The following is a 14,652-nucleotide window of genomic DNA, read 5'->3' as shown; positions in this document are numbered from 1 at the left end:
TGGTGTTCCTCATATATTTGGCAGGGGAAGAATAACTGTTCCTTTTCACTTAGCACAGTGTCTTTCTTAATGGCTTTTTGCTGGGGTTCTTCTACATCTTTTTAAACGTGAGCCTTTTCGGGGCAAGGAGCCATTTATTTGTTTGATTTTCTCTGTGAACCACTTTGTCAATGTTTTGGGCTGAAAAGCAGTATATAAATATTGTTAATAAAAACGTTTCAACTTACCACTGAAGCATCAACTGCAACTTGATGTGTAGAGATAAACAGCTAGTAGACTTTACAGGTTGTGCCTCATTATCCACAGGAGTTCCATTCCGGAAACCCTAGTGGATTAAAAAAAACAAAAAACAGTGGATACCAAATCAGTGGAAAAATAACTTCAAAGACCCACTTCCAGGTGTCTTGCTCCTCTATTGTCCCAGAATGCATTGGTATAGAACAGCAATTTTCAACCTTTTTCATTTCATGGCATACTGACAAGGCACTAAACTTGCAGAGGAGGACCGTGGGCAGACTTCTGGGGAAGATCAGGCTTCGTCCCACCCTCAGGCTTGCAGCTCCTCAGTTGTCCGGGTGGGAAGTCTCGGGGCTGGAGGACGTCATCCTGGAGAGGAGGGAAATAATCCCCTAGGGGGGACCCCTTCTTCAGGGGACGGGCCCCTATCCAAACTCACTCAAGATACTCCTCAGCGGCAGGTGGATCAGGGGCTTCTTATAGTGGGTGATTCGATTATCAGAAACATAGAGAGGGTGGTTTGCGACGGGTGTGAGAACTGCATGGTGACTTGCCTGCCTGGTGCGAAGGTTGCAGACATCACTTCTCATTTAGACAGGCTGGTAGATAGTGCTGGAAGGAGGTAGCGGTTGTGGTGCATGTCGGCACCAACGATGTGGGGAAGTGTAGCTGGGAGGTCCTGGAGGCCAAATTTAGGCTATTAGGTAGGAAGCTGAAAGCCAGGACCCCAAAGGTAGCATTCTCAAAAGTGCTACCTGTTCCATGTGCAGGGCTCGCTAGGCAGTTAGAGATCAGGAGTCTCAATGGGTGGATGAGTTGGTGGTGTAGGTAGGAGGGGTTTAGATTCGTTAGGCACTGGGGAACGTTTTGGGAGAAGCGGGGCCTGTACAAGAGGGACGGGCTTCACTTGAACCAGAATGGAACCAGACTGCTGGCACATAATATTAAAAAGGTGGCAGGGCAGCTTTTAAACTGATCCCTGGAGGAAAGCCGACAGGAACCGAGGGGCATCCGGTTTGTGACTCCTCATCCCTATGGGACGAGGATGGGGAGGTTAGAGAACAACAAGGTAAAGACAGAGTAGGAGAAGAAACTGGGAATGGAAGCATGATGGGATTCGATAGACTGCTTGGCACAATGAGACAATGCAGGGATAAAGGAGCTAATAAGCAGCCCATCCTGGGGGATTCCATGTACAAATGGTTTTATGCAAATACCCGAAGTCTCCAAGCGAAGATGGAGAACTGGAATGTTTGTTGACTAGAGAAAACTTTGATATAGTGGGCGTAATGGAAACCTGGTGGAATGCGGAAAATCAGTGAAATACAGCAATCCCGGGCTATAAACTATACAGGAGGGACAGGGAGGTGGCGTGTTGGAGGTGGGGTGGCCATTTATGTTAAAGAAGGGGTAGAATGCAGCAAAGTAGAGATTGAAGGCGGGTCCGACTCCACCATATTATCTTTGTAGGTTAAATTACGAGTCCTGAGGAGCGATGTAATACTGGGGACGTACTGTCGTTGTTCAGACCAGAGACCAGAAGGAAACCTTGAAATGAGGAAACAGATCAGGGAGGTGACAAGGAGGGACAGGGTTGTAATCATGGGGGACTTCAATTATCCTCACATTGACTGGGTCAGTTTGTGTTCTGGTCATGAAAAGGAGACCAGATTTTTTGAGATGTTAAATGACTGTGCCTTAGAGCAGCTAGACATGGAGCCCACCAGAGGACAGATGACTCTGGATTTAATATTGTGCGGTACTCAGGACTTGGTTAGAGATGTCAATGTTACTGAGCCACTGGGGAACAGTGACCATGCTGCAATCCGTTTCTACATGCACGTCGGGGAAGAATACCAGGCAAATCTCTCACAAAAACCCTTGACTTCCAACGGGCGGACTTCCCTCAAATGAGGAGGCTGGTTAGAATTCCACTGTCAGGGAATTAGAGGGCAGGTCCTCTCATGGATTGAGAAGGGGGTGAAGACTAGGAAACAGAGAGTGGGTGTCAATGCACAGTTTTTACAATGGAGAGAGGTGAAAAGCGGTGTGCCCCAAGGATCTGTCCTGGGAAAAGAAAACAGAAAAGGAAATAGATTCATTCTTGACTGAGTGGAAGCCATTTGTGATTTTCCTGCAGAGTTTAGGTTATAATGAATTATATACCTGGGTTTGAAGATTGAATAGAAGAGATAGATCTAAGAGAGATCCAATATTAAGTTTAATCTTTATTGTGTTAAATAATATAAAAATAGAGGTTATTATGTATGTTTGTAAGCCTGTAGTAGACATAAGTGGAAGTCTTTTAAAATTTTGTGTTAGGTGTTGTCTTGAGTTCAACATTGTAATTTAAAAAAAAGAAAAAAAGATGGGGAGCTCCTAGTAGTCAATTAGATTAAAATGCCTATAAGCCTGTAAGTTTAAAATTAAAAACACATTAAAACAAAAATTGGCCCCATCGACAGCACCCTCTTTACAAAAACGATTTAAATAGCTTCAGTCTTGGAGGATTTGGAAATGCTGAATGTTTTTGCAACCACTTCTTTAAGAATCTTTCCTTAGCTGCTGTGTATTTCGGGCAGCAAAAGTGTGATAAGTGTCTAATTTAGTTAAAGGACAGTCAAAAGACAGTCAAAAGACAAAAGTCAAAAGATTTATCTTCTATCTGTCCTGCTCCGCAAATACAAAGCCTCAGATGCCTGGGAATGGACATATATCTGCCATCTAGAACTGCAGTTGGCATGGTTTGAAAACGTAGTTCAGTGAACGCCTTTCTCAAGGAGGCAAAGGTAAGTGAATATAAATATTGCACTCTTGAGTGACTTGGTTTCAAGAAACAGTACAACTGGGAGAAATTTGAAGATCTTACTATATCTAAATCCTGATCATTATCCAGTTTAAACATCCATTCCCTTAGCATTTGTTTTATTTCAGAAAAGACAAAAATGTCAGTAGAAAGGGCTTTAAATTTTAGGAGCATTTGCACCTGAGTGGCCCAGCCTCCTCTTCTCCACTGCTCAGCCAAACAGAGTTTAGGAAGACGATTTTCCGACATATCCAGGACTCTCTTGTAATAAGAAATTATAGCCACGGCAGCCCTGGCCTTAATAGATACCATACCTGTCTCCATTCTAAAAAAAGCTGCCGGAGTAGATGGTGGAACAGCTAAAATGTGCCTCAAAAATTTATTTTGAGCAACTTCGGGAATATATATGTTGTTCTGTTTAATACCCCAGATCTCTATACCATATAACATTTGGGAAATTACTCTCCCCGAGAAAACCTTTAAAGCTGGAATTACCAAGTTGCCTCCTCTAGAATGGAAAAATTTTAATAAGGCATAACTTGATTTTTGTGCTAATGTTTTAACATTCTGAAGTTGGAATTTCCAGCTGTTTCTTTCGTCGAAGAATACACCCAAATATTTAAAGGCAGGAACTTGTTCAATCTTGCGATCACCCAAAGTCCAACTAAATTTTGGAGAATGCTTGCCAAAAACCACTATTTTGGATTTGGCGTAATTCACCTTCAATTCCTCCGAATCACTGAAATCTTGCAGCTTATTTAGGATTCTCTTAAGCCCTTTCCTATTCAAAGATAATAAAACAATGTCATCTGCATAAATGAGGGTTGCAATCTTATGATTTCCAATTGAGGGGGGGGGAATGATCTGCATGAGTTAGAACATTTACAATGTTGTTGATATAAAGATTGAAAAGAAGTGGAGCCAACAAACACCCTTGTCTAACACCTTTGGTAGAACAAATTTCCTCCGTCAGTCTACCATCTGCACTTATCCTTACCCTCAAGGTGGTATTGGTATATAATTCTTGGATTAAAAGCAGCAACCTCCTATCAATATTAGTCCCAGCAAGCTTATCCCATAGACGATCTCTAGGGACTGTATCAAATGCAGAAGAAAAATCTATAAATGCTGCAAAGAGCCATTTAAATGGCCTACTTGTATATTTACAGATTAAATGATGAAGGACAAAGATTTGGTCCACTGTACTATGGCCTTTCCTGAACCCTGCTTGTTCTTGATGCAAAATATCATTTTCCTCAACCCACTTAACCAACTTCAGAAGGAGATAACGACAGTAAATCTTAGAACTAATATCCAGTAGACTGATTGGGTGATAATTCTGGGGGTTGGAATTATCCCCTTTTTTTATAAACTGGAAAAATAATACTCTGTCTCCAGCCTTCCGGGAAAAATCCTGTGGCATTAATGTAAGTAAACAATTTGGCAAGGAAAGGGGCCCACCATTCAATGTTGGTCTTATACACCTCAGGAGGAATCATGTCCTCGCCAGGTGCTTTTCCTGTTGCTAAAGCATCTATAAGTTCACCAACTGCCTGTTCCGTGACTGGGGGCCATTCCGGTGTTAATGCCAAAAGTGACTGACTATTGCTAACATTATTTGGCCTGGCATTGGCATCACTGTCAAATAAATTACTAAAATAGGAACACCATGTACCGGCAGCAATACAGTCATTCATTTTACAGCTAAGACCTGGGTTGGGAGGTGAAATTAAAGACCAAAACTTTTTTTTGTTCTTTTCCATGGCAGCCTTCCCAATTCCTTCCACTGAGCTGACGTGTATGCACTCTTTTTTTGCTTCAGAAGTTCCTTATATGTTGAACGAAATTGGGTCAAAGCATCTAAGTCTGAGGCTAGCCGAGTTTGTCTTAACTTCCTAATCAATTGAGTCAGATGTTTTTTGGCCAATCTACATTCCTTATCAAACCAGCTACTCTGGTAACGGGCAGAACCAGGTTCCCGTGACTTCTGAACTAATAAAGGCCTTAACTTTGAGATAATATAGTTAAGGCCTTCAATAGGATCCATATCTGCTTTAACTACGTCCCTATGCAAAGCCACATTATACTAAAGAGCTAATTAAACAATCTAAACGCCGGCATTTCAATGTATTGGCATATGATATGGTCTTATAAAGAAATACAAATTTTTTGGGGGGGTGGTGGTGGAGTAATTAATTATAAGGGAATGGGCAGATTGGGTCCAGGGAGGAGGGCAGGATTAGCTGTGCCGGCCCTTTCCTGGCCAGATCCGCCAACATGGATCCACTTGGACTTGCGCTAGTGATTTAGCAGGCACAGGTCCAAGTAGACACATTGCTGTGGCTGTGGCTTTCCCTGGGACAAGGGGACAAATATCTTCTTACTCTGAGAGACCTCCAGACTGCAAAATTCCCCTGCGGGTTACAGCAAAGCCCCCCTGGCCCCGCTGCATTGGCATGGGGAATTTAAATAGGATTGATCTGTTTGTTTTCTTATTCTAGGCAGTGGGGGCAAAAGCTGGACTGTGTAAACTGGGTATCTTTGGATCAAGTGAAGTATTAAAAAAAGCAGTTATGGAATTATTTCCTCTGCAAGTGGTTTTTATGAAAACAGAGTAGCCTAGGAGTCTGAGAGCAGGAAGGCTGGATTGGTGAGGCAAAGCTGCTTAATCCATTCCTCTCTGGTAGTGATTTTTCTTCTCAGAATTCTGTGCCTTGAAAGAGCAGTTTCTGGATGTTTCCTCAGAGGGAAACCAGAAAAATTTCAAGGCAGTCTGTGAAATTTCCCAGGCTGGTGTCAGCAAGTATGGAAAGTTGCAGGCTTGGTGATTGATTGATTGATTGATTGGATTTGTATTCCACCTTTCTCCCCGAAGGGCACCCAAGGTGGTTGTTTAGTGATGTATTTAGTTGCATGTCTATGAACCCTTTAAAGAGGAATTGAAACGTGACACGTGTGGCCTCTGGGAACTAAGTGCCTCGGGAACTAAGTGCCAGGTAAGGCACGAGAGTTTAGCATCTGGGCGAGGAGAAGGCAAGTAGACCTCTGAGTTTTGGAGAAGGGGAGGAGGAAGACGACGAGAAGGTAAGTGTACTCATTCTAACGCTTTGTCTTTCTAACTCCCTGTCTTCTAACCTTAACCTTACCTTTAAATCAACCTTAAATCAAAATTGAAAGTTAGCACCTAAGGGAGGTACATAGGTCTACTCTGAGCAGGAGCAGAGTCCTACTCGTGAGTAAGAGCCCAAGGGTCAGGCATTTAAATCAAAGTTGAAAGTTAGCTGCACCTAAGGTAGCACCTAATTGAAGGAAGGGAGAAGGATAAAGTGGAAAGCAGGTATTTCTACTTTGTTTAAATTAAACCTATACTTAACCCAGGTTAAACTTAATCTAAGTTAGAACATAACCTAAACAGTTCAGTAAATTGGGACACAGGACACAGGATCCAGAGAGCAATAAATAATTAAACAAACCCAAATAAAAACTAGCTTGAGGTTACAAAAACAGTCCAACCTAAGAGAACAGAACTAGGAGGGAAAGAACCTAGGAAGGGCCAATTCCCAACCTAGGAAGGGCCAATTCCCAACCTAGGAAGGGCCAATTCCCGACCACCCAGGCATAGTCCATTTTAGAAATTCAGCAATCACCACCTTTAGGAGGTGATAAGAGCCCCATTAGGCTAATCCAAGCAGTCCATTCAGGAGCCTGCAGAGTAGGTTACGCCCATCAGCAGACTTTTTCCTTCCTGAGCTTTTGTGAACTCACCTGGGAAGGCCAGCCCCCTTTCAATCAGGAAGGGAGGAGGAGCCAGCCAGGAGTATAAAGCTAGGCCTCCCATCGCGTGAGGCTCTCTCCAGATGTGTGTGGCCTCTGGGAACCCAGTGCCTCGGGAACTAAGTGCCAGGTAAGGCACGAGAGTTTAGCATCTGGGTGAGTTCAGCAGCAGGGCCCCATACACTGCCCTTCCTCTTCCCTTGAGAAGAGGGCTGCTATCCAGTGTAGGGTTTTTAAAAGAACCCCTAAATAAAACAACAACAACAACAACAACAAAAAAGCTATGCAGTCAGACAGCCAGCACAGGGTGGGGGCTATCCAGTGTTCAGCATCGAGTGCCACATGTATGATTATATGCCTCTGGGCCATAAGTCATGGGTGTGTCCTCGGTGCAAGGAGCTCCAGGGTCTCAGGGAACGTGTCCGCTCCCTTGAAGCCTTGGTGGCCGACCTGGAGAAGCGCAGGCAGGCAGAGGAGGACCGTGGGGAGACTTCCGGGGACGATCAGGCTTTGTCCCACCCTCAGGCTTGCAGCTCCTCAGCTGCCCGGGTGGGAAGTCTCAGGGCTGGAGGACGTCATCCTGGAGAGGAGGGAAATAATCCCCTAGGGGGGACCCCTTCTTCAGGGGACGGGCCCCTATCCAAACGCACTCAGGATACTCCTCAGCGGCAGGTGGATCAGGGGCTTCTTATAGTGGGTGATTCGATTATCAGAAACATAGAGAGGGTGGTTTGCGACGGGTGTGAGAACTGCATGGTGACTTGCCTGCCTGATGTGAAGGTTGCAGACATCACTTCTCATCTAGACAGGCTGGTAGATAGTGCTGGAAGGAGGTAGCGGTTGTGGTGCATGTCGGCACCAACGATGTGGGGAAGTGTAGCTGGGAGGTCCTGGAGGCCAAATTTAGGCTATTAGGTAGGAAGCTGAAAGCCAGGACCCCAAAGGTAGCATTTTCAAAAGTGCTACCTGTTCCATGTGCAGGGCTAGCTAGGCAGTTAGAGATCAGGAGTCTCAATGGGTGGATGAGTTGGTGGTGTAGGTAGGAGGGGTTTAGATTCGTTAGGCACTGGGGAACGTTTTGGGAGAAGCGGGGCCTGTACAAGAGGGACGGGCTTCACTTGAACCAGAATGGAACCAGACTGCTGGCACATAATATTAAAAAGGTGGCAGGGCAGCTTTTAAACTGATCCCTGGAGGAAAGCCGACAGGAACTGAGGGGCATCCGGTTTGTGACTCCTCATCCCTATGGGACGAGGATGGGGAGGTTAGAGAACAACAAGGTAAAGACAGAGTAGGAGAAGAAACTGGGAATGGAAGCATGATGGGATTCGATAGACTGCTTGGCACAATGAGACAATGCAGGGATAAAGGAGCTAATAAGCAGCCCATCCTGGGGGATTCCATGTACAAATGGTTTTATGCAAATACCCGAAGTCTCCAAGCGAAGATGGAGAACTGGAATGTTTGTTGACTAGAGAAAACTTTGATATAGTGGGCGTAATGGAAACCTGGTGGAATGCGGAAAATCAGTGAAATACAGCAATCCCGGGCTATAAACTATACAGGAGGGACAGGGAGGTGGCGTGTTGGAGGTGGGGTGGCCATTTATGTTAAAGAAGGGGTAGAATGCAGCAAAGTAGAGATTGAAGGCGGGTCCGACTCCACCATATTATCTTTGTAGGTTAAATTACGAGTCCTGAGGAGCGATGTAATACTGGGGACGTACTGTCGTTGTTCAGACCAGAGACCAGAAGGAAACCTTGAAATGAGGAAACAGATCAGGGAGGTGACAAGGAGGGACAGGGTTGTAATCATGGGGGACTTCAATTATCCTCACATTGACTGGGTCAGTTTGTGTTCTGGTCATGAAAAGGAGACCAGATTTTTTGAGATGTTAAATGACTGTGCCTTAGAGCAGCTAGACATGGAGCCCACCAGAGGACAGATGACTCTGGATTTAATATTGTGCGGTACTCAGGACTTGGTTAGAGATGTCAATGTTACTGAGCCACTGGGGAACAGTGACCATGCTGCAATCCGTTTCTACATGCACGTCGGGGAAGAATACCAGGCAAATCTCTCACAAAAACCCTTGACTTCCAACGGGCGGACTTCCCTCAAATCCTCATTTCTGGTGAGGCAAAGCTGCTTAATCCATTCCTCTCTGGTAGTGATTTTTCTTCTCAGAATTCTGTGCCTTGAAAGAGCAGTTTCTGGATGTTTCCTCAGAGGGAAACCAGAAAAATTTCAAGGCAGTCTGTGAAATTTCCCAGGCTGGTGTCAGCAAGTATGGAAAGTTGCAGGCTTGGTGATTGATTGATTGATTGATTGGATTTGTATTCCACCTTTCTCCCCGAAGGGCACCCAAGGTGGTTGTTTAGTGATGTATTTAGTTGCATGTCTATGAAACCTTTAAAGAGGAATTGAAACGTGACACAATATGGGGAATTCCAGTTGAGGAAGTTGCTGTGCCAAAATCTATCAGAACTTCTCAAAGTGTGACTATTTCCACAGGCACATGGAATATTATTCCCCTAGATATCACCTAGTCTCACTGCAAGTAACCCTCCTCATGCCAAGTAACCGTAGTGTCCCTGCCAGGTCACTATCCAGCCTCTGCTTGAACGCCTCCAGTGAAATCCACTGCTGCATGAGGCAGCTTGTTCAATGGCTGTACAGCTCTCCCAGTCAGGGAATTCTTCCTCATTTCCAGCTTAAACCTGCTTCCCTGTAGTTTCAACCCATTAATTCAGTGGTTCTCAACCTGGGGCATTGTGATGCCCCAGCCTGAGGGACCTGAACTCTGCCCCCTTAAGTGGCGAGGGCGGGAAGGCAGCGACACGATCCCCAAGATCGTGTTGCTGAGACGGGGATGCAGGGGCTGGCATGTACTTACCAGTCCTTGCAACAGCCTACTGGGGGAGCGGGAAGCCCTATGCAACCCTCCGCAGTGCTCCCTGAACTTTAGAAATTGAAAGTAGAGCGATCACACCCCACCTCCAATTGCAAACTGGAGGTGGAGCACATTCACTCCACCTTCGTTTTCTGAAGGTTGGGAAGCCCTGTAGAAGGTGACGCAGGGCTCGCCAGATCCCCAGGAGGCTGCTGCAGGAACAGGTAAGTACATGCTAGCCCCTACACCCCCCCTTTGCGACGTGATCCTGGGGATTGCATCACTGCCTTCCCTGCTCCCCCACATGCACTTACAGCGGTTCTTGAGCTCCCTGGAAGTTCTCGAACTGCTGCATTAATTCAACACACACACAACCCTTTGTGTGCTCTTGGGAGCCACAAAGAGTAAGTCCTTTCATCTTCTGTGTGATGGCTTTCCAGAAGCTTGAAGACTGCTAACACATCTCCCCTTAGGCTTCTAGGTTAAACATATCAAGCTCTTGTAACTATTGTTCATAGGACTTGATTTCCCCTCAGCACCTTAGTTGACTTCCTATGAACAGGCTCCAGCTTATCAATGTCGTTCTTAAAATGTGGTGTCCAAAACTGTATACAGTTTTCCATGCAAGTTCTGTCTGGTCCAACATACATTTGGCCCACGTTATTCATAGGGGTTTTGTTCCTGAAATCCGCGGATGTTGAAATCTGCAGATTTTAGGGGCCTTTAAGCGACTGCTCCAGTCACCTCTGGAGGCTTTCTGATGCCCTCGAGGTTGCATGCATGCATTTGCTCGCGACTTCTGCTGGCTGCAGAATGAAGCCCAGAGGCAAAAAAAAAAAACTTTCGGTTTTTGGTGAAAACTGGAAATCCCCCCCCTTTTTTTCCCTCTGGGAAGTTTTTTTAGCCCCACGGAGGCCACAGACAGCACCAGAATGACATGGAATCGCATTGGGAGTAGCTTCAACTCTCAGCACAGTTCGTTAAATTTCATTGCATTGATTTGGGACCAGTGAGTGAATCTGTCAAGATGGTTTTGAATGTAGGTTTGATGTTCCGGGGTGTTTGCTCTCTCCTCTAGCTTTTTGTCATCTGTAAGTGTGGTAAGTATTGCTTTTACCCCTTCTTCCAGATCAGCAGGTGCTAAACCCTGGCCCATGGGCTGGATCTGGTGCCTGCAAAAACCCATCTCCATTGTGAGCAACACTCACTGTTCTGCTGTGCTGTGTCTTATCTTGCCATCTGATCTGTACAGAAAGTTGCTCCGGGCAGTCATATCTGCCTGAAAATCCAGACTCAAAGTCTGCTGGATCCTGTACAGAAAGTCTGTACAGATTTAATGGCAATGTTGCACGGTGGTTGCTTAATTGTTGTGTCCGCAGCAATCTTCAAACAAGCTCAAACATGAGCTTGAAGAGCAAAATTGAAAATAGACTCGGTAAGCAAGCTTGGTGAAAATGAGCAAACATTTATTCATTGCCAGCAATGGGCTTCTCTCAGTGGTTCAAAATGGCGAACACAGAGAGCTGTGGTCTCTCAGTGTCCCAGAGAAAAAGCAGCATTCCCTGCTGGGTGTGACTTATATACCTGTAGAGTCTTTGTCTCGAGAAAATCCCAATCATATTCGTTAGAGCCCATGATGTCAGAAATGGGGATTTTTCATTGGCTATTGCCATATCTGGAGCATACATTAAATATCTCAGGTTACTGTATTCGCCATTTTGGAGAACTCTTCCCCTTTCTGTAATGTCTATACTATTCCAAAGGGGGCAGTGTGCATCCATCTTAATTTTCCTAATCACACTACTTTTGTAATTATCCATTTATTTTAATCCGTGTTTATACTTATTTTAATCACCATTTTATCCTCTTTTCCAATCTAAAATATTTTATATTTTTATAATTATTCTCATTACTAGAAATATTCTTAAATTCACTATCTATTCTGGCGCCTAGGAAAGTCTGGGTATTTTAGTTAGTTGTCAAGTTTGAAATATTCCTGCTTAGATAAGAATTCCACATTCCAAATTAGCTGTACAGCATCTAATTTTGCAAGCCTCACTCTAAGGCAGACTTAAATCCTTTTAACTTTGTTTTCCCTTATTAATTTAACTAATATTCAGCAAAGAATATACTTGCTTACTTCTGAGTTTACCAACAATAAATTTTGTAACATTCTATGTGCTACTTTCCTTTTAAATGACTTCAGAACAGCTTTTAAAGTCCCTATTTGGTGCTGTCAACAAGTGGGAAACCCTGGCCTCTGAGCGGCCCGCTTGGAGGCAGGCTGTGCAGCATGGCCTTTCCCAGTTTGAAGAGACACTTGGCCAACAGTCTGAGGCTAAGAGGCAAAGAAGGAAGGCCCATAGCCAGGGAGACAGACCAGGGACAGACTGCACTTGCTTCCGGTGTGGAAGGGACTGTCACTCCCGAATCGGCCTTTTCAGCCACACTAGACGCTGTGCCAGAACCACCTTTCAGAGCGCGATACCATAGTCTTTCGAGACTGAAGGTTGCCAATACAATTTGGTGCTGGAGCTTCTGTATCAAACTGTTCAGAAGCTGGCATTTTCATTTGTGGACCATGTGGCTTCTGTTTACGACTTCATCAGTTAACCCTCCCTCATTACCCCCATTAGGGTTCATCAGTTTATTGCCTGGCTTAATCTTGCTACTGTTTAGAGATCATAGAAGGCTCCCTTTGTCTAAATGTAGGCATTTCAGTCTGCAGCCTAACTCTTAGATGTTACACTGCTTCTCTGTAAATATATTATTTTAAAACTTTATCCTGGTTTAACAATGTCTTTTGGCTTTTAAAATAATCCAATATGCTCTTCTGTGTGTTTTCCCCTTCTCTGCTTAATACTGTCTGGAATTGCAGATGAAGAGGGGGGATTCCAGCAGCAAGCAGTTAGAGCTCAGATGTCATAAATCTGTCAAGGGGGATTCTTTGAAGCTTCAGCTTGACTATATAAATTTTACTAGTTAGCTTGACAACTAATAGCTGTTATCTTGATTGTGTCAAATTGGTTTATTGCTTAAGCAATTAACTACCTCTGTTGGCTATCTGGGACCTCTGTGTTTGCTAGTATTTCGTAGGATTGAGCCAGAGACCAGAGGTGGTTGTTTTTACTCACAAAAGCAAATGCTGGTGTCCCAGGAGAGTGGGGAACTCCAAGGACACTTCTGCAGGGATCCCTAAGCCTGTAAACAGTGAGAATGTGTTATCACAAACCACTTCCAGTTGCTGTTGACTGAAACAGCTAGTCACAGTAGGCTGTAAGTGCTTACATTTATCTCATCCTTGACTTCTGAGCTCCGAGCCAAGCAACTATAAAGAGTGACATTTTATTGTATTTTTATTGCCTAGTAGGGATTTCTAGTCTTTCATAGGTCAATAATACTTAGTAGTACTTACCATAGGTCAACCCTATCACTACTAGTATCACTAGTAATACTACTACTAGTATTAAAATTACTACTACTACTATTATTACTATTACTACTACTACTATTATTATTTATTACAGACACCCTTTTCTATCCTGATTATCATTTCCAAAAGTCATTTGGTGTTGAAACATACCACACCGTCCATAAATAGTCTTTCTAAAACACGAGCTGCTCTCGAAACCTCTGTGCTTTCAATAAGAAATAAACTCAGTTATATGGATTCATCTTAAAGTGCTATCCCAACACTACATTCATTTTATCTCTGACATTTTGTACCACAAACTTTGTCCCATCTTGGCTGTGCTCGGTCCTCATTGGATACCTTAGGCAAGCCAATATTTCTCAGCCAATGACATTTCAGCAGTGATGTGAGAGTAATCATAGTGGCCAGGGTTGTTGTAACTATTACTGAGATAGCATTTGTGAAGCAATTTAGTACTGTACTGGGGGTGATTAGCAACAAAACACAGTGGCGTAGCTAGTAGGGGGTGGGGCGGTCTGCCCCGGGTACCACCCTTGCGGGGGTGTAACACCACAAATTACCCAACATTACTAACATCATGAAGGTTAGGTGTAACCCCATCATGCCATATACCGTTGGATGCAGAATTTCTAGCGGAATGCAATGCAGAAAACCAGATTGAAATATCTTCTTTCCATCAAAAGTTATGGCCAAGAAACCGGAAATAAGAAAAATGCATGGAACCCTATAGAAAATGAAACTGAGCCATATTGCATTTTACTCGCGAGTAGGCGCCCTTGCCATAGTTCTTTGGAAAGGGCAGGCTGAGTGGAATCCAATGACACCAGAATGGTTCCTATCCAATGAAAGCAGCCCCCAAAAAACACCCAAGAAGAAGTCCCTTCCTCCAAGCAGGCAAATGTATTGAGCCCTATGGAAAGCGAAAGTACACCACACAGCTGTGTTTACTCGTGACTAAGCAAACGTGTCTTGGATGGTGGTCAGGCCAGGCAAAGGGGAATGCAAGACTAGCTACGTGGTCCCAATCTGATGAAAGTGGAGCTCAACAAATGCTCCAGAAGGCAGCACTCCCCCCCCAAAGAATAAAACAGAGGCTTGAGCTGGTAAGGTGGGCACTGGGGAGGGCTGAAAATCTCACTGATTTATCTGTGCATGTGTGTGTGTGTGGGGGGTGTTATTGCAGGCAACAACCCCACCCCCCAAAGAATAAACCAGAGGCTTGAGCTGATAAGGTGGGCCCTGGGGAGGGCTGAAAATCTCACTGCTTTATCTGTGTGTGTGTGTGGGGGGGTGTTATTGCAGGCAAGCTACAGAGAAAATTCACTTGGTGAAACAAGGCTGGCTTCCCCTTATCTGTTTTTCTTTAATTTAATTATTTATAATTTTATTTCGCTTGATGATGTCACTTCCAGCCATGACATCACTTCCGATGGTTCCTGGACGGATTGTCATTCTAAAAAGTGGGTCCAAGTTTTAAAAGTTTGAGAACCGCTGCCTTAACTCAAAACA

Source organism: Tiliqua scincoides, chromosome 2, assembly GCF_035046505.1.
Source record: "Tiliqua scincoides isolate rTilSci1 chromosome 2, rTilSci1.hap2, whole genome shotgun sequence".
NCBI classification, from domain to species: Eukaryota; Metazoa; Chordata; class Lepidosauria; order Squamata; family Scincidae; genus Tiliqua; species Tiliqua scincoides.
Note: the sequence above shows the minus strand (reverse complement) of the source record.